Genomic DNA, 19942 nt, shown 5'->3' with positions numbered 1-19942 from the left:
ACATCCACCCCAGAGTGAGGGTTCAGAGGGCCCTGACATGCAGCCTCCTTTCCCCGCAGGCCCGGGCAGTGCTTTGTTGTGAAGATACTAAGGGAATTGTGATATGACGACATGGAACATCCACACGTGTGTCTGCAGAAGGTGAGGAATCTGGTTTTTCAAATGGGAGGTGGGGGTGTTTTTTTCCTGTCAGAGCTGTGACTGTAAAAGGGGTGTATTTGATGCAGAACTTGACACATGAAGCCTAAGCCATGCTTTTTATAGAAATATAGTCTGCTCCAGAGGTAGTAAAATCTACAGAAGTGTGTTTGTTGGCTATTTGTTTATCATGTCTGGTTACATGGAGATACAACTATCTGAGGAGTTCAAGCATCCCACTGCAAAGATTATTATATTATTTCTGTAGTATCTATATGAAGACTGAGGTGTGATGAGATAACTGAGGGAAATAAACTGCGCTTTGGTGAAAATTAGAGAGGTCCAAGGTGGGGGGCGGGGGGAATGGACACAATGATGAGACACCCCAAACCCAGAATTACTATTAAGGACATTATCCTGTAAATGCTGTGAATTTAATGCACAAAATTAATATAATGTGAATCATCCCACTACAATCAAATATACTGTTCTGTATAGCCTGGTTTTACTGAAGTAAATTTGAGTTTGGCCTCTGGATTCATAGCAGTCACCTTATTTCTGAACACGTCTGAAGATCGATCCAAGGGTATTAAGAAGAGAGAGGAAAAATGTTTCCACATTCAGGGACTAACCAAACTCTGCAGAGGCTTCTGCCTCTGACTTCAATAGCCTCTGGATCTGTTACAAATCTTTAAACCCAAATCCATACAAGCACTTAGAGGAACACTTAGGATACTGAAAAAGGTAACAGAGTTCAATTACATTACAGTAAAATCCAAGATAAAGTAAAGAACACAAACCTGCATGCTTAACTAATGTATAACAAAAGCAGCGAAATCCCCCCATCCAAGCTGACATTCCTCACTTAACTCTCATGATTATGGTCAGCTTTTGAAGTGTCCGCAATACATTTTATTGAGAAGTTGTACAGGCTGGTACAACGTGTTCTATTTAGGCACAACAGGATGCGGAAAAGGTAGCTTTCTCTTCTTTTTTTTTTTGTCTTTAATTTCCTGGTTTATTTATGTTTTTACTAAGTTGAGGAAAAAGCAGAGAAATTTGTATCCTGTATTGTCTGAAGAAAAGAAAGCATGTATTTTAAATACTGAAAGCTAGGATAACTCCTTTGAAAGAAGAAATGTGTTTAGCAATTTTTTTAATGTATTACATAGAACGCAATTCTGCACTCACTGATTTCTTGAAGGAGGACAGAAACTTGCATAATATTTGTGTCAAGGAACATAATGTGTTACGGAATTAATTTTCTGCTCTGCTTTATTTCAGTTCATGCAGTTCCCCCAGGTTTATTCCTTGATTACAGCTTGTATTGTCTATCTTGGGAACTGAAATGGTTACTGCCAAACTGCTCTTTCAATTTACAGAAGAATTAGCAATGATATTTATACCCAGTTTATATACCTTGCAGACCCCTCCCCATATGCTGTAGAAATGTATGTTTAGCAAGGTAGTAAAAATATTAATGGCATTTTTTGGCAAAATACTTACTATTCATGGAGAACAGCCACATTTGATATCTGACTATAAAATCAAAGTAAGATCAGGACTGAGGTCAAAGTAGTAAATTAATTTGAAAAGAGTAAGATAAATGCAATGAGCAAATCTAGATACTGCATATCCTCTGCCTGGGGTAATCCATTTGGTAAAGAAAAGATCAAGATGGCTGAAAAAAAAATGAAGTAGCAATAACCATGAATGAAAAATCAGACGTGAAGAATATCCAAGGATAAAGAAACAACAGAGCCTTGAGCTTTAACAAATAATACTTCTGCTTCCTTAGCACTTCCCACCTTGGGATCTCAAAACATTTTACCTGTGCTAACTCACAACCAAGGTTACTGCGCATCTCCTTTTTCCCAGACAGTCACTTTTTCCACTAAAAGATGTTGTTCAAAGGATATTGGTGACTCTCTGTATTTGTTTGGGATTTCGCACGCATGGCAGCCCTGCTGGAGCAGTAGCTCTGGCCAAGCTTCTATATATCCAGAAACCAGACTCATCCACTGCGCGCGTGCGGGAGCCCTTCTGCCTTTTGTTGTGTGGCGACCATCTGTGTCGCACATGCAAGGAATGTCTGAGGTTTCCTGGCAGATGAATAGGGCAACCTCCTTTGTGAGGGGGTGAATAAACAAATTTTCTTAAGGGGAGCTGAGGATGGTTTGTTGGTTTTAATCTTTGATTGTTTTTGCTTAAGCTAGTGGTATTATTATCTTTTGTAGTAGCACTTCCAGGCCCTAGACCTTGTTTGTACTGGGTTACAAAGTGCGTAACAAACCAGTGTCTTTGACCTGAGGAATCTCACTGCTCTGCCTTGTGGAAGGATTTCTAATGGAAGGCAATGTGAATGAGGCAACAGAATTTGTCAATTTATCGAAGTACATGTATATTTTTGTGGCAAGTCTAGAACTGGTGACAGAATGAAGGTAAAGGTCTAAGGATAAAGCTCCAGACTTTCCTACCTGAGTGTTGGGATCAGGTACCTAAGTAAATGATGTGATTTTCAAAGAAGGAAGTACTCACCTTTTCCGGTTACTATTTATTTTGGAGTCAAACATGGATCTGCTGGTTTCAGTAATCCCAGGATGGATTAAGAAGTAGGAAGCAGAATCGTTCTGGCTCACCTCTGACTCACAAGAACCCCCATTTGGAGAGAAGTGCTGTAACTAAGACCTGTAGTCCTCAGGTGAACAAGCTATGGACAAGCACGTGCAAACAAACATCAGACCTTTGTTGACCCTCATGTACACAGTTTTGCTTTGGTTCTTATTCTCTTATTCTTCCTGAAAAATTGCACCTTTCCTTGGCATGGCTAAGCACAGGTTTGAGGCCTGACTCAATTCATGCTAATACAGCTCCAAGTACTAGAGGCTGAATGAGGAATGGGGAAGGCTTCTTTGCTGGGGTAAAGAGTTGTAACTCTTTTTCTAGAGACTTGGGCTAGAATTATAGGACTACTGAGTCATTAGCCCTTTGGTATTCAGCCAAGTGTACTGGAGAATATGGACCTGTGTAATTCTACCCCTCGGTATATTACATGCCAATGTAACTTGCCATGTGGCTACCGATTGATGCACGTTTGTATCTTGCACGTACCCTTTGGTTTGTAGTTTATACTGTCACTTAATGCCAAGACAGTAGCATTTCCTTACCAGCTGTTGAACCAAGAGGCACGATAGAAGTTAGAATAAGGGTATTCTGCTAAAATCTCTTAATTGTTGTAATATTTTTAATTTTTTTTTCAACCATGGTTTGGGAAACAATTAAGAAAAGGATGGTAAGTAACGTGTTATAGCAGGCCTGTCATCTGGTTCCTAGGCTCAGAGCCACTCAGGTGTGGTGGGGTGCCGAGTTAGCTGAGAGTCGCTTCCTTCTCTGCTTTCACTGCTGGAGAAGAAGATAAGGAGGCCATTCAAAGTTGCAAAGCATGGTTCTTGACGATGGAGTCTGTAACGAAGACCTAGAGCATGACTGGAATTTTTAATCTGTGTTTCAAAGTACCTGTGTGGTGTGGCCATATTCAGCAAACTTGACAGGCAGTTACATCAGTAGTTCTCCAGAGTTTCTTAAGCTAAGAAGCTCTCAGTCACTAGGACATAAGTCATTGTGTGCGCTACAGCTGAAATTTGGAGCTAGTTCTTTCTACTGCATTTGTCTCTTTTGCTGTAGCTAGGTAATAAAAAGGAGGATAACAACATAACTCCTCTCGGCAAAGCATAGACTCAGAACATACCTAAGGAAACACAAAAGCCAGTTCTAGTTCTACTCAAATAAAAACTGCCATCATTTATTATGTTACTCTTCTAAGTGTGTGCCTTTTAACTATAGCAGCCTTTTACAGAATTATCCGTGACCGTGGAGAGTTATGTGTTTATATCTGCATCAGTTAGTATTGGTCATATATAAAAATGAGTCACAGCAAAGGTCTGTCTAGCCCCATATCCTGCCTCTTGATAATGGCTAATAACTTGTGTATGGAAAACAAGACGAGTATAGAGTGATACTTCCTTTGGTAAACCCTCCTGGCTTCCAGGGGTTTCTGGTTTAGAGACCTTCCTGAGCTGGAGGCTGCAGCTGTATAATTGTTTTTTATATTCCTTGATGGACCTTTTTCCATAAAATTGTCTAATAGTTTTTCTGAAACCCACTTGTATTTTTGGCTGCCGTAACATCCCGTGGCAATGAGTTCCACAACATCATTAGGTATTGTGTGAAAACGAACTTCCTTTTGTTTACTTTTGAACCTGCTTGCTGCCTGCCAGTTTGAGTTGGTGCCCTATTTTTTCTGCTAAACCTACTTGAAAATAATCATTGCTGTTTACCTTGCCCATGCTGTAACAGCTTGTCTAGAATTTAATTGTTATTCTCCTTGTTTTCCAGGTTAAAAGGCTCTGGCTTGCTTAGGTTTCCCTACACTAAAGCTTTCTAACATCTCCTGTGTGGCTTTGGTACACTGATGTTCTCGCACTTTCTGTAGCTTTGTATTTCCACAATTACTGGAACTGTGCTCAGTATGGAAGAGATTTCTGCTTTGTTCTCATTCTTCTCCTAAAAATTCCTAACAGGACATTTTTTTCCAACTGCTGAGGCTGTGCTGATCTTTTCAGATCCACTTCTCCAGGATTTCTTTCATGACTGATAATAGCTGATTTAAAGCACAGCAAGAATGGCTTTTTCCTCATACAGTATTTTTCATTTACAAACTAAATTTACTATTTAACACCCACTCACTGAATAAAGTTTAGGTTTCACTTTTAGGAGTGGCTTTATATCATCAGCCATCTACCTACAGCATTTCCAGATCATTTATGGAATATGAAACAGCAGTAGTCATGTCACAGACCCAATTCAGAGTCTGCTGGGGAGCTCCCCACATCACTGACATTGAACATCTGTTTCTCTTGGTTATGATCTTTTCACCAGTTATGTCACTTGTTCTCTTTTTCATTCTTCTTGCAGTAAGGCTCGTTTATGAGCTAGATTTAGAATCATAGAATCATTTAAGTTGGAGAAGACCTCCAAGATCATCAGGTCCAACCATTTCATACCATATTTCGCACCTATAGTTCACAGTCTGGCAATTTCCCCTGGGGTACTTGTGGGGGTTATCAGTTAATCCTCATATCATTTTGTTATTTTCATCTGTGCTGCTGCCTCAAATTCATTCTCCTTGCAAAAGGCTGTAGGTTTCTGTATTAAACAGAGATACAAAGATTCATTGAGCTTTCTTGCTATTGCCTTATCACCTGGGAGTGTTTTTTAAATACCTCAGTAAACTCATGGTACTGTGAACTATTCAGACTGAGGCAAAGATTTACACATTGTATTTTTCTGTGGTCAAGTTGCTTTGAGATTTTTGGCCCAGTAGCAGAACTTCTCTGTATCTCTCTTCAAGGACAATGACACTGGTTCTCTCATTGGAGAACTAAAACTGGAACGTATTAGTGTGTGAGCTGGAGTTAGGAAGTCTGAGCACAGAGTTATTCTGGAAGTGAGTGATTACATGGTACATCCTAAAATAAAGAACAGAGAGACAGAAAAGAGAAAAAGGAAATAAATTATAAAACCTTTTCCTAATTATGATAAAAGGCTACAGTTTTGGCATTTTTGATGACCGAAGCTTTTCAAGCTTAACTGCTAATGGTTCACGTGAGTAACATTACTCAAGTTCATTTATATAATACCAGATTAATTTGTATAGTATGCTTATAACGTAACACATAAAAAATATTTAAAAATATAAATAACCTGATTTTCTAATTATTCTGTAATTATTCTTTTCTGTGTAGAAATGATTTATACCTTACTAGGTTTGTTCTTTCTTTCACCAGTTAGTTAATTGAAATACAGCATTATTCTCCTGTGGTCAAAAAAGCAGCCAGGTACTTTGCAGACTTGGTTAGATAAATGTTAATTGCATGATAATTCCATGATGAAGCAACCAACTGCCCTACAAATCATGTTGTTTCATCACTCTTTCTCTATGGAGAGAAGAACTAATTGGTTATTAAAACCACTGTAAAGGATTATTTTTGATGAGTTCTGCAAGCGGCCGAAGGTTAGGGAGGACATATTCAAGACAGCACAGTCTCACTTGCATCTGATTGAGACCCACTGAAATGTGCATTAACCTCCTTCAGAATGAGATGTGTTTCTTTTCAGGACAGCTACCTGAATTTCATAACGTGAGTTTCATTAAAATCTGTCATGAGAAATCAGGAGTTAACAGAATCCCGTTTCTGTAGCGTTAACATTACACAAATGCAGTACACAGTAATCGCAGTTCAGTTAGATTGAATTTCATGTGAGGTCTCAAAATGTTTATTTTACAGCATCCTTTACTGTGTTTGTGTAGCATTGCTGTTGCCTTTCTCCAGATGGGAACATGTAGGAATGCAAAAGGCAGGTGGTTTGCTCAAGGACACAAGAATCTGTCTTCTGTGCAGTTAACTGGTGCCTTACTAGCACTTGTATTAGCTGTGCTTTGGTCTGAGTGGTCACCTGGATTGTGTTGCATTCCCTTTGTGAGCTGCCAGCATTCCTTCATATCGTGTCTTGCAAGGAGGTTACCCTAAGGATGTGTAGGGCCATGAGCAACACGCACAGAGCGAGCTGGCTGCAAAGCCTTCTTTGGCTGGGGATCCTGTAAGTAAAACACAACTGCACTATGTGGTTCTTTGTGCCGAGGAAGGATAAACCTCTCATATGTTTTCTTCCTCAGCTAATTGTGATAGGATTTCTCTGTCCTAAGTATAAGAGGTGGGGAAGGCATGAAGGCTTGGTCTGCCTTCCACCATCAAAAATCAAAGCCTTGTTTTGGTGTTGAGAGCCAGTAGTTCTGGTCCTGGGTGCTATAGCTCTGTCTGGAGCATCACCAGCCTCAGAGTTTTGCCTATGAGTGGGAAGCTGAATTCAGGTTGACACAAAGAGCCGGTGTTGACTGTAGTGAGGACAGAAGCACAGAGCTGAGCGTAGCTGAGACTAGACCTCAGAAGTCTGGGTACTCAAACCTCTGCTTTAATAGCATTGGATATTTATGGCCTTGATAAAATTAGGGAAGAATGATGAGGAGCATCTTCTCATGCCGTTGTCTAAAAATGTTGGGAAATCCTGTTGCTGAGGTTTTCTAAAAGATTACAAGCTTCTCAAGTATCTCCCTCAGCAATAAGTGTGTCAAAATGTGAAAATTAAAATGTCCTTCACAGAAACTGGGAAGCATCAGTGTGTCAATCACTTTGATGATCTTGCTGATCCTGGGGCTGTGGCTTAATGTAGTTGGAGTCTGTTTTTTTCATTAGAGAAAACATAATAAAATGCAAAAAGTAAAAATAAAATAACACTTTTGCAGCTTTCTTTGTAAACAAATCAGAAACCTTAAGGCCAGGATAAGAACACAGTGGCTACCAACTGGAATAACTCAGCTTAGGACTGATAGAAGGAAATGACAGATCTCCAGTATATACTACCTCACAGGAAGATTGTAATGAAATCCAGCCAGCTGCAAGAGAAAACCAAAACCTGTTGACTTTATTCCAAGGGAAGAAAGAGAAAAAGAACAGATGTATGGAGTCTTCTGTCCACTTACTGCAACCTACAGTGCCGACTTGGAAACAGATAATGGCTTAGCCTTCTTTTCTTCTTGTGCTTCCTTCTGTGGAAATGCCCTGGCTTAGACACCAAAAAGATTCAATTTGGGGTAGTAGAGAGGAGAGGGAATAAGGACCTCACACAAGAACTGACCTAAACTCTGAGGAGGTTTGTATAATCTAATTTACAATAAAATGGTATTTACAGTGTTATCAGACAAAGCTTAGCAGTGTTAAGTTAAACAGCATATAATGTGATTAGTGGGGGAGTCATGCCCATGATGTCATACACATTCTCTGAACTCTTGGAACGGGCAGATAATGTCTCAGGCATTTATTCTCTTGTGACACATAAGAAAAGCTCCATAAAGATTTGGGGAGTGGGAAGGCAATGTGCATGTGTGCATGCGTGACGGTGCGCCTGCACACACGCAGCTATGGCAGAGCTGATGCTGCCATAGACAGCCTCTCCCTTTGGCACAGAGCTCGCCCTGTGGTTGCACCCTGCTAGCGTAGTGCTGTGTAGTGGTTAAAACCGGCCTTCGGGAATAGTTTAGAAGCTCTAAGTTCTATTCTTGACTCTGCCAGAGACTTGGGTTTTGACCGCTAAATCTTCTTTGCCTCTGGTAACTCCATTTTTAACTAGTAAAGGTAGTCAGCCATATCTGTAAAATGCCCGGAGTGAAGAGCTGGGTGTAGATGGAAACCACTGGCATTCTGTTCTTTATGCAGAACAAATACAGCTAGACCACAAAGAGCTTTGCTCTAGATAACAGCAAGCAATTTCACAGTTAGTAATGGCCCATTCATAGAACATTAAATCTTTATCTTTCTGTCTCTCCCCAGGCATAGAAAATAGTGTTAAAAATTTTGGCTAGTCTGATCAATCTGGGAAGCAATACAAATCTCAGCTATAGGCTCACGTCAAAGATGATCTGGACTATATTTTTTAAAAGCATGTTTTGGTTTTAAAAGGTTGTTGCTAAAAGCTTCTGAATCAGGCAAAGCTCCTCTTAAACCTTAAAATGATTATAGTGGTTGTGAAACGATAGATTCTGGAGTAATTCCGTTAAAGAAAAGTAGTTTACTCCCCATGTCCACCAGGGACAATTATTTTAGAATCTAGCCCATATTACTTCATGCATGTTAATGTTTAATAGAAACATAAAGATTGCATAAATGTTCTTTCTGTCATGGTGTGAAGGCAGTGTAAGTTGTTTAACTCTGATGTAGAGACTGAGTAGATAGTATTCCTGTTTTCAGTGATGCATGGAATGAATATGGGCTAGACTTGAGTTCAAATGGGAGTTGCAGATGTGAAGAATGAGATGGGGCCTGCAGACAGAGCTGAAAAAACCTGAAGAAAAGTGGTGGGCAGGAAGGAGCAAGTGAGCTTGGAAACTATGGCTCATATAATGTCAGTTCTATTATATGTTAAAATTAACTGCAACATTTGCGTGATACCCATCTTTTATCACAACAAGTAGTCATTGCCTTGGCTGCAACACTGATGTATGTTTATGGCATTAGTGTGGATCTGTTGAGAAATGTGTGCATGAATTTTATTGGACTGCAGAGCGATGCCATCAAGAATAAATCTCTGTTGTTCAGAAAGGGTAAGCCAAACTTTTGTCTCTATGGCTGATAAATCAGGAGCAGGGGCCAAGTGTAATATGAACAGAGTGGAGCATTGGCCAGTCTGATCAGACACATGGGATGTACTAATAACCACAGTGAATGAAAGCGAAGCCTACATGTAGGCACCTTTTAAATAATCAAGGTTGACAGTTTTACTACAGTGGCACAGTTTAACGCTTTGTAGGTATGTGCTACATCATAGGTGCTGCTTATATTAAATAGTCTGCAAGCATTACACAGCTTATTTAGAGGAGAACTTTTATTTCAGGCATCTTTATATTTGTTCATGTTTTTTTCCACTCTTACAGTCATTACAAATGGAATATCCTATTGCAGATGGATTACCAATGTTGCCAATGGATGACTGTGAATGATGTACCGGAAAGATAGTTTAAATGACCTAAATTAAACTCACAGAGGACTGGGCATCCCAGAAATATTCCCAAATATAGAACATTTCCAGGAATGAGTATTTCTGACACTCCTTATTAGAATCATGTACAAGTAGTTATCTGATACCTGGGCAATCGGAGAAGCTGTGTGGAAGCAGATTCCACACAATGCCTTGAGTCTTGGGAACTGGGCGGCTTACGGACACTCTGCATTATGGTGGTAAGATACCCTGTCCTGTGTCTCAGTTTGCCCATCTGTAAAAAGTGGGGCATGATGCTTTGTGTAGCAGCTGGCCTAGGAAAAGTGCTTTGAAGGGCTAGTGACAAACACCAATTAGGGACATGCACGGTCCTTAAAGTAAAAAAAAAAAAATCACAAACTGTAGAGCCTGAGTATCTCAATGAACAAAATGCCTTCCTCCCAGCTCTCACAGGAAGCAAGTTAATTGGTAGGCTAGTAACCATAATGAGGCAGAACCTGGGAGTTTGCATGTGTATAGCGAGATCCTCCCCTTGGGGCCAAACTCCTGTTCCATATTATGAAAGCAGTAAAATGTCCCCTCAGCAGGTGCTGCATAAAGGCATTTCAGCTTTGCCTTTGCAGTGCTGGAATTGCCAAACTATTGCTTTACTGAGTCTCCAAATGAATTCTCCAACTCAATGTGGAACAGCTGTGTGATAGATACAACTTTGAGAAAAGGAGTGGCAAAAGAACACAACAAATGGGGATTTAATCAAATAGCACAGGGCTGCAAATCATCATCAGCATGTCTCTACTTGGCTTTCCTTTGGGTAAGGGAGACCCTCTCAGCATCATAGTTCAGAGAAGAGAGGTAACGTGATCATATGCTATTAAGAGCCATATTGTGTAGTGGCACGAGTAACACTCGCTGTGTTCATTAATGAAATGAATAACAGCGTAGTTTACCTAAGATGATGCCCAAGAACTTTACGTCCTGAAGAAAGATCTTTCTGTAACTGCCTGTGTACTGCTACTGCCTAAGTAGAGGTGATAGAGTGGTTCACCAGAGCACTGAGGCTTCAGCTGTGTGAGCCAGGAGCTGAATTAGAAACTGTAATGAGACTATGCAAGGCTGAGAGGGTGGAAGTAACTCTTCTAGGAGAATTCAATTAGGGCAGCATTTCCTTCATATACAATTGCGGAAGTAGTTGCTTTCTTCCTTATTGAAGCCTTCTGAAACAGTTTGCACAAGAAATGCTCTCTCAAATAAGATAAGATTATATTAAGAACTACAAATGGTGAGAGTTACTGTTTTGTACTTGTCCTTAAAAGGGTACTTTTAGCACTGCTCTTTTTGAAATACTTTTTGAAAGGGAGGTTTGTTTTGTGTCAAGTCTACCTATGCAAGTTTCCAGAGAGCTTCGTAAGAGCTTTTTGGAAGCCTGTCTACCTTGTGAAACTCCTGTTTGATATGAGTGATTGCTTAGTTATAAGTGTTATGTCTGAAATATAGAATAGACAGGAAAAAAAAGTGAAATAAAGGAAGAGTTTGTAACAAACATAATATAGCTAGCTAATTACTGTGGTAGGATAATGTCTTAGAAGAATCAACATCACTATGAAACTGCTGTTTTTTCTTGTTTCCATGTCATAAGATTTCCTTGAAATCTTTTGGTTTTGAAAGTGTATGTACTTTACAAAGTGAGCAGAAGCTAAACAGCAGCGTCTGTCAGAGAAGATAAATGACCTACCAGCAAATCTCAGTTAAAAGGAAGACAAAAATCTATGGAGTAGGGGAAGGAGTTTTAAATTAGCCATTTCACTTAACTTTGTCCTAATGAAGGGCTAATCTTTGGACCCCTGCAAAACAAATGAGAGCATCTAGTTAGATCGAACGGAAACCAGTCATTGAAAAGGCCTTTTCCTTAAGAACCTAATTGGAAGCAAAATAATTCCTTTGATAGCTGTCTTCATTTAACAGTATCTTTCCCTTTTCCTGATTTATATACAGTAAACTAAGGATGCTGTTAATTACAAACACATTTGCCTCTTTGCAGATTGACAACTAAATATGCTTGGGTGAACCTGGCCAGAGCACTTGCAAATAAGGTGCAAAAATTTGCAGTGCAAGCTCATTAGAGGTTGCCTGAGAAGAGCCTCATCCAGCAGGTGGTAAGGCAGCCTGCACTTAAAAAGCCTTTTCCGATATTGAGGCACGGATGTGCGCAGAGTTAAGCAGAGTGTGAGCCGCCGTGGAAATTGCTACCTTTACGCAAGTTAAAATCTGACCTGGGATTTTGAGGATATTTTATTCATTAAGTTAGCTCATTCTTCTCTTTGTATATGTAACGGCAAAATAAGTATTTATTTTTCTAAAATCTAGAAAAAATTATAGAAAAAACATTCGACATTTGATTGTTGTAGAAACAGGATTGTGCCTTTAAGGCAGAGGGAAGGAATGTGTCAGTCATGGCCCCTCTAAAATGGACTTACCTTGATTATAGTATTAGTTTGGTAGCGGAATATGATCTCATCACTACGAAAGATTACATGAAGTATCGACTTGGCTGGCCTTAAAACAGTTCTGTCCTCAGATGCATTTTCAATTGGTGCAGCTGACACAGGGCTTTATAATTTTAAGAGATGGCCATAAAGATGTTTTGTGGAATTTGGCCTAGGTATTCAAGTAAATAAATTGGGAATGGGTAAAAGCATGATTACTTCTGATGTCTTCTCTTTGACTTTTCAAGAATTTCAAGAGCAAGCAAAATGCGAACACACTTAACTTCATGGCACTTAGGATTTATATCAAACCTGGGAAAATAGATACCTATCTGATGGAAAATCACTGAAGTCAGTGTAGGCTAAAATGGGAATTATTGTCTGCCTTCAAGGAATGGTATGCTTGAAGAGACTAAGCGTGTAAGACAGTTTTGAGCAATAGGTGTTCTGGGTAGTGTAATCAGAGGGACATGGGGATGCTGTTTGCAGGGCACACGATATGCTGTGCCAATGCCTTCAGCTCTGTGTTTGCTCTGAAGCCTAGAAGCCAGGTGGCATCTTTCTTGAGTGAACGAATATTAGGTCTCATTTATTCTTGGGTAGTTTTGGGGACTCTCTTAAATTTGTATCCTTCTAAGTATGTTTCCACATTTAATATGTTATTTGGAAAGGAACCAACTCAACTTTCTACCTTTAAATTAAGCTATAGACTAATTATTTACCCAAGACAGTAAGGGGTCCTCTGGGTGCTGGAACTGTCAGTCTGGCAGATAAGAACCTTCCTGGAAAGTAAATTTTGGCTGAGTAATCAGCTGACAAATCTGATATTTCTGAAGCGAATTCAGAAGGCCTATTAATTTGCTTTTTGTTTTATGTCACCAACTAAAATGCTTCCTAAAATAAGGAAAACCAGAAAAAGTATTTCTCTGCTAAATCACATGGATGCCTGGCATGCATATTTTGTATTTACTTGTTTTCCTGAGCTTAAATTCAAAGACCACACCAATGCCCTGGCCCAAAAGTAAGGATGGGAAACAGATATAAAAAATCCACAATGGCCAGGGTTTTTTCACACTCTGATTCCAGCCATGATCTACTCAGAAGCTGTCTCATTTGGAGAAAAATAAGCACCCATTCATCTCCCCGTTTTGTCCCTAAATTCAGTCTTTTTCCCCCAGTCCATTTCCCTACTCAGTGCCTTAAGGTCCTCTCCTTCCTCCTGTGACATCTGCATGCATAATCCTGCTCCCAAAAATAGTTTGTGTTCCTTCTGCCTTTTCTACTGTACTTTAAAAAAGTACTTTTTTTTTTTAAATGCTGTTTTCAGTTTGACATCTCTAGTGAGGCAGTAGGTACCATGCACTAGAAGAAGTAAATGTGGAGTGCTGGAGGCAATTTGGGCGTGATTTGAGCTGGGGTCTGAACCCGGGTCTGTGCAAATAAAGCATCAGTAGACCCGCCAAGCCTAAGAAAAACTTCTATTTCTAGGGATATATCCAGGAACTGCACTTGGAACATAGGCACTATTCTGAATAATGGTTGTAGCAGATTTTGTGGCATTTTGTGTATCTTTTCTAAAGCTCAGAAGAATTGCTTTAAGCAGAAAGGGGTTCTCAGCCACCGTGTAGTTTGGCCAGGTTCTACTGCGTTTGTGTATTTCTCTACGATTCTTTACCTGAAGAATCAATGGCAGATTTGAATTAAGATGGTGTTTGAAGACTGAACTGGGAGGACAGTAGACTTTCTCTGCTGTAACGAACAAAACTTCAGCTTAAAAGAAATGACAGGAATGAGTCATGGGCTTTCTACTTTATAAGCAGTTAATTGAGCAAAAAGATGATGCTGTAGCCTTTTCTAAACTACTCTTTCTTTTAAAATGTGCTTGAGAAAAAAGCTGTAGTTAATATAACTGAAGTTATATAAAATAGTAATGAAAGAAGATAGCACTTAGTAGTGTGTCTATTTCTAGATAATCCTGGGAAACGATGCAAAAAGATGAACCATGAAAAAAAAATAATGTGGAGCTTTCCAATAGAGTACAATGGGTGTTTGCTCAGAACCACGGTTCATTTGACTTGTCTTTTAATGTTCTGAAATGTCTGGCTATGTCATTCTTAGTGAGATGCTTAGGAATATGGGGAGCCTAACCTGAAACTGAGGGGTGTTTTCTCTGCTACAAAGCTGCAGTGGCTGTTGTGGGGTGCAGTGACAGGTGTGAGATCATGAAGAACACTCCTCTGCAGCTCTGCGAAGTCCAAAAGCTTTTGGGATGAGATAGAGCTGTGCATCGATGATCTAAAATTCTTTCCAAGGAATCTCACAGATAGTTGAGAGTGAAGGCATTGAGTCACTTCTTGGGAGAGGATTTTGGTTTTATATCCTCAATACAGGGTGTTGCCGTAATAGTAATTATTATGGTTAGAAACAAATGCATGCTGGCTGCAGTTTTGATCCAATCTGTTTTTCTGGTATTGGTATTTGTTAGTGTGAATTGTATTGTGTATTTTTTCTTTTTCTCTCAGTAACAGTATTTCCCATTATGCCAGATGGGAACGGCAGGAACCCAACTCTACAAGCAAATCAGTTTTCTAAGTTTTTGAGTTATAAAGGAAAGTGTTTGGTTTTTTCCCTCTGAATAATCTGATGTCAATGTAACTGCAAGGTCATTTGTTTCCTCTCTACTGTACCTTAATTGAATTGTGATCTTTGAGAGTTCTATGATTCTACGAGTTCAGTCTAGAGTAAAACATATATATTTCCTTGTGTTATTTATTTTAGAATTTAATTCTGTTAAGCTTTAGAGAAAAAAGTTAGTCCTTGAGAGACTGGGGACAAAACTATATTTTGAATAAGTGGTTAACATGCTTTAAGCTCTCGATTTTCTTCCTGGGCTGTCTCTTGTCAGATCTCTTCTACGTTCTACTTTCACCCAGCTTCTGCATTATAGGCTGTTGTCCTCCTGTTTCTATCTCAATGCTAGTCCCCTTTCTCACCGTACTTTCTAAAACGTCACTTCTCTTGTTCAGAAACCTTTAAATTCACATCTTTAGCCACACTCAGGATCAGTAAACTGCCACAAGTTAAAATATCATCAGCTTCTCCCTCTAGTCTTCCTTCTGTCTTCTCTATCTTGGTTTTCAGAGTGTCAAAATTTTAGGGCAAGCGTCATCCACCTGATTTGTATTACACAGCATCTCGTTTCTTTGCATGTGGTAACTTATGCCTGGATATTGGTGTATTCTTAGCAAAAGCTACTTTTTGTTTATTGAGGAAGATGTGTTGAGGGATGCAGTGTCTAGATCTGGATTGAACTAGGATAATGTTTTAAGGTTCAGGACTGAAATGGAGCGATGTTTGAGATGGAGGGTATGCTCACCAATGAGATTTTGACCCTGAAATGGGAAGTCAACATTTGGCCAACTGCTGCACCACTTGAGGTTAATGGAGCTATTCTGGGTTGTTATCAGCATAACTGAACTTTTCGTCTCTTCGCAATATTAATGCGTGTGTGTAAACGCTTTTAAATTCTGGTTTTGAAACAATTTGGGAAAGGATGAAAGGCAAGAATGCACTTTGTATAGTGCATCTCTCCCAGTACTGAAACTTCTGTTTGTATTGCCCAAGAGTGATTTAAAGGCTTCAGTCTCTGGCTTTGAGCCTTTTACTTTTTCCCTTATCTTTGTTAACCAAAATGTTATAACATGTTCCCATCATGCTTTCACAGGTTTCTTGCTTTTACTGTTTATTTCCTCCTAGCTGACTAGCCACCAAAGAAGACATTAAATCAGAAACGTCTCTACACTGCTGGCAAATCTCTTCAGAAGTCCAGAGCCCCTGGACTTTATTTTTCACTTGTTCTGATTTTACACTGATGTCAGTTAATTGATTTCAGTCAATTACTGTGGTCAGCTTAGTGTCAGGCTCAGAGGCTATGGCAAATACTTGTATGTTGCTTAACGTCAAAGCTTTACCTCTCAGTACAGATGTGCTCCCTCATTCTGGCAGAGAGAAAGTGTAACCCCCTCATAATCTCTCCTGTTCCCTAAATCTAAAAGTGCAAAATGGTTTTTATCAGACACTGTCAAAGTACAGGGCCTATCTCAAATTAAAAATAAAACTCGCTTTTTTTGAATGCCACAGTCATTCGTAAAACCTTTTCTTTATGATCTTGGGATGGGGTGAGGGTCTGCCCTTTTTTTGGCCTTGTGTGCTTGTGCTGTGAGTTCAGCCATGTCTCCTCTGTGGACTGAAGGGGGATTGCTTTGCAGCGTCTGCAGCTGCTCACCAAGAGCTCTTACTGCTGTGTCAGCCATGGGCCAAGGAGGTGATCTTCTCTGAGACCCTGCACACGCTGAACAGATGAGAAAGTGAAGAGAAGAGGCAGGATCCTCAATGGTTGGCAGACTGGTAAGTCTAGGAGTGGGACGAAGGGCTGGAAACTATCTTAAATGATGCTCTGTAATGAAGAAAATCATGTAAGGATTACAGAATTCATCATGAAGATTTTAGAAGCAATAAGTTACATGAAAACGGTGTCTCGTGTATCAAGCCTGTGTGGTCATCTACAGTGGCTTCATAGAATAAACTGTATATAGCAAAAGCCATCAGGATTGAGTCATAGACTCACCTTTCTTGGAACGTAAGTACAGAACCTTTTGCTAAAGAGTTAGCAATAAAAGAATCATGCGCGTGGGCAAAGCATCAGCAATCTGCATAAAATTACAGACAGATTTGGAAGATCTGTTCCTTTGTGGACAGAAGCAGCTTTGGTAGGAGTCAGAGTTCATCCTCATGGCTTGTTTCAGGAATACAGATACTGATTTTATGCTAAGGATGGCTTAGCCACTCCTGCTTGAGCTGGTGGCTGTCATTCATTCTGTGCTCCAAATATATCCAGGCTTCAACTGAAGTGTAGACAAAGTATTTGCGTTGGATCACTTTTAGGGTTTTTTTTTGTATTCTTTTTACAGACCCACCAACCTATGGCACCTTATACGTTTCATGCAGGTCAAGCCTATGCTGCAGTTGTGGTTTGGTTTTGTTTTCTTTTTTCTTCAAGTGGATTTGAATTTTGTTTAAACAAATCCTGAAGCATCTAATTTTTCATTCATGGATTAGGAATGTCCAGCATGTGTTACAGTGGCTTAAGGGAATTTGCTTTTCTTGAGCTGCTGAGACTATGTACATTTTTCATTAGCTTTTTTCTTTTTTTCTAGTTTTCCTTTTCGTGGACTCTGCTAATCAAATCTGAACTTAATACTTGAATCAAATTCTAAACTCTAATGTTCAAAGTAAATTTGTGATTGGGTTGAAATAATTCATTCTGTCCATGCTGAACTCACTTAATCTACTTGCAAGTTGTATTCTTGCCCTTTGTAGTGCAACATTTCTGTCACCCAAGCAAGAAAAATAGATCTTCACATGCTTGGCCGACTCATGTAAGCCACTGTTCGGTGAATAGGCCCTTTGGTGTGTCATTTTTTTTTTCTGCTTGTTTGATAAACTTGAGACATAGTTACTTTGAAGATTGGGCATTATCTACCTGCTCTGGGAACAGTTCCATGAAAACTGAGATTGGATCTCTGGGCTGCTGACAAGCTAATTCTGGACATTATTGCAAGCCTCAAGGTCAGTGTACCTTTCAACAGCAGAATAGAATTTCTGATGCATTCATCTCGTTCTAAATAGGTCTCTCTAAAGCTGAGCTACGCTTTCCTAGTGGTATGAGAATTCAAGCTTCTCATATATTGATGAGAATACAATGTATTGTATACAGATACATATTCTCAATACATTGTAGAGGAGTTTAAAGATACTGAGATAGGAAAGGAAGACAAACTTCAAACTCTGGAGTGGTTATTAAGTAACAGTGGGAGTCTTCCCTGTAATGAACCTGCGTCCAACCTCTTGGCTGAAAAAAAACCACCTTCCTGTGTTACAGTAACTGATGTGAAAGGAACTGGTGAGCGTAAATAGATGAGATTTCTTGAGTTTTGCCGACGTTGTTGTTATTTACAGCCAGTACTGCAATAAGCCCATTTGTTGGCAGTTTCAGTGGGGAGGTGAAAGAGTGGAAAGGACAGGGATGCTGAGCTTGGTTTCTCCAGAGTAACCAGAGGGTGTCGATCTGAGGCTGTAGGGACCAGTGCAATTCATGGGTCCTGCTCTTCTTGGACTGCTTGGGGAGCGTTTGCCACCAGAATTCACTCCTGGCAGTTGCATGCAGTTAGGGGAGTATACTGCTGTCAGAAAGGGTGGCTTCTGCCAGACTGTCAAATGTGCTTAGCTCTTTGGTTATTGCCAATTAGTCTTGATCAAGTATTTAGGCAGAATAGAACTCTGGTGTGTGTTGACAATGCATACAAATCTCATCTTTCTAGCAGAAAAAGTGGCAAAGGTGATCCCTTGCTACAAATAATAAATCATAATTTGCTCTCGCTTCCATTGTCAAACACCGTTAATACTGCTACCTGCAGGCTGTCACCTCTTGTTCAGACTTTATTTCTTTTAGTGCTGAGTTTCTGCAAAGATGTTGAAATAGATGTTGGACTCACCAATGTTTCAAATCTGTAATGAGGCCATTTCCTTATGGAGTGTCAGGAGGAGCTGAGCTGCAGCCCCGACCGTATGAGATCAGGGTCCCTCAACAGGTGCTGGGTGTTCCCGAACAAAGGATCCACCTCCTCCTTGGGCGGCCGGCCAGCAGGCCCTCTGCTTTCACACGGCAATCTCCTGTGGATCTCCGACCAACAAGTAAACTCCAGGGTATAAATACATTCACAGCTAGTTGGAACTGAACAGAATTGTGAATTAGAAGAGCAGCAGTTAGAAATGCTTCAGTTTTCAAGGAATAGGGTAACAAATATAAACACGGTAACATGTAAAGCAGGAGATTTAGAAGTATAGAGTCTCCAGGGCATTCATTTCTAGGCAATGGAGAAACAGAGGATGTGTCCTGCAAACCAAGAGAGATGTGTTCTGATACACTCGCTGTGCGTGAATGTGTGCAAATTGTTCTCTCTCTCTGTGCTTTGGTTTCTCCAGGAAATAGGGAAAAATTGTAGTCAGATGAAATATGCCATGCCAATTATTTTTCTTTCTTATGAAAGATCCTTCCTCTTTATCCACACCCTGCAATGTGTGCCATGTTTTGCATGCTGTTTCTGAACCCTCTGACTTGCTGACCTTCTTTGGGCAAATAAAGGTCTGATGTAACTTCCCATGAGTCCCATCTGATACAACTTCCTTTTGATCCCATCAAAGCTGTTTTATGATGACTGGTGGGACTGCTGCAGAGCTCCCAAAGTTCAGTTTCTTGTCTGACCACTGTAGACCTTAACTGTCTGGAAAATCAAAATCACCTCGGAGAGGGTCTCTTTGTCTCTTGAAAAGTAGCAGAGAATGGCAGCTGTATGTAAACATCGATAAAGATCTTTTGAGCAGTATTAGGTGTTTATGGAATGTCTGTAATAGTACATAGTATTAAAGTACATGTTAACAGTTTTGCTACTATGTTTAAGCAAAGGGGGAGATACTGCAGTTTTTAGTGAAGTGCTTATGGCTTTGCTGGTTTCAGGAGTGTCCATCTCCCTCTGCTATGGCACTGCAGGGTTCCTGAAGAGGTGGTGTTTAGCTTGGGTCTGCACATTCAGGCTGATCTGGCTGAGTCTGAGACTACTGACTGCTGAAATCTTGCCTTCGATCTTTCA

General features: G+C 40.0%; 1 long non-coding RNA gene across 1 annotated transcript in view; it reads left to right on the top strand.

Annotated features, from left to right (window-relative positions):
- The window catches only part of LOC135993488 (uncharacterized), a 31829-nt gene that overhangs the window by 1791 nt on the left and 10096 nt on the right, over positions 1 to 19942 (top strand). The window contains exon 2 of the long non-coding RNA XR_010606880.1: positions 60 to 141. This is a non-coding gene — a long non-coding RNA (uncharacterized LOC135993488). The remainder of the gene's footprint in view (positions 1 to 59; positions 142 to 19942) is intronic.

The sequence above is a fragment of the Caloenas nicobarica genome, chromosome 12 (genome assembly GCF_036013445.1).
Source record: "Caloenas nicobarica isolate bCalNic1 chromosome 12, bCalNic1.hap1, whole genome shotgun sequence".
Classification (NCBI taxonomy): Eukaryota; Metazoa; Chordata; class Aves; order Columbiformes; family Columbidae; genus Caloenas; species Caloenas nicobarica.
The sequence above is the reverse complement of the archived record's forward strand: the minus strand, read 5'-3'. Positions and strand labels throughout refer to the sequence as shown.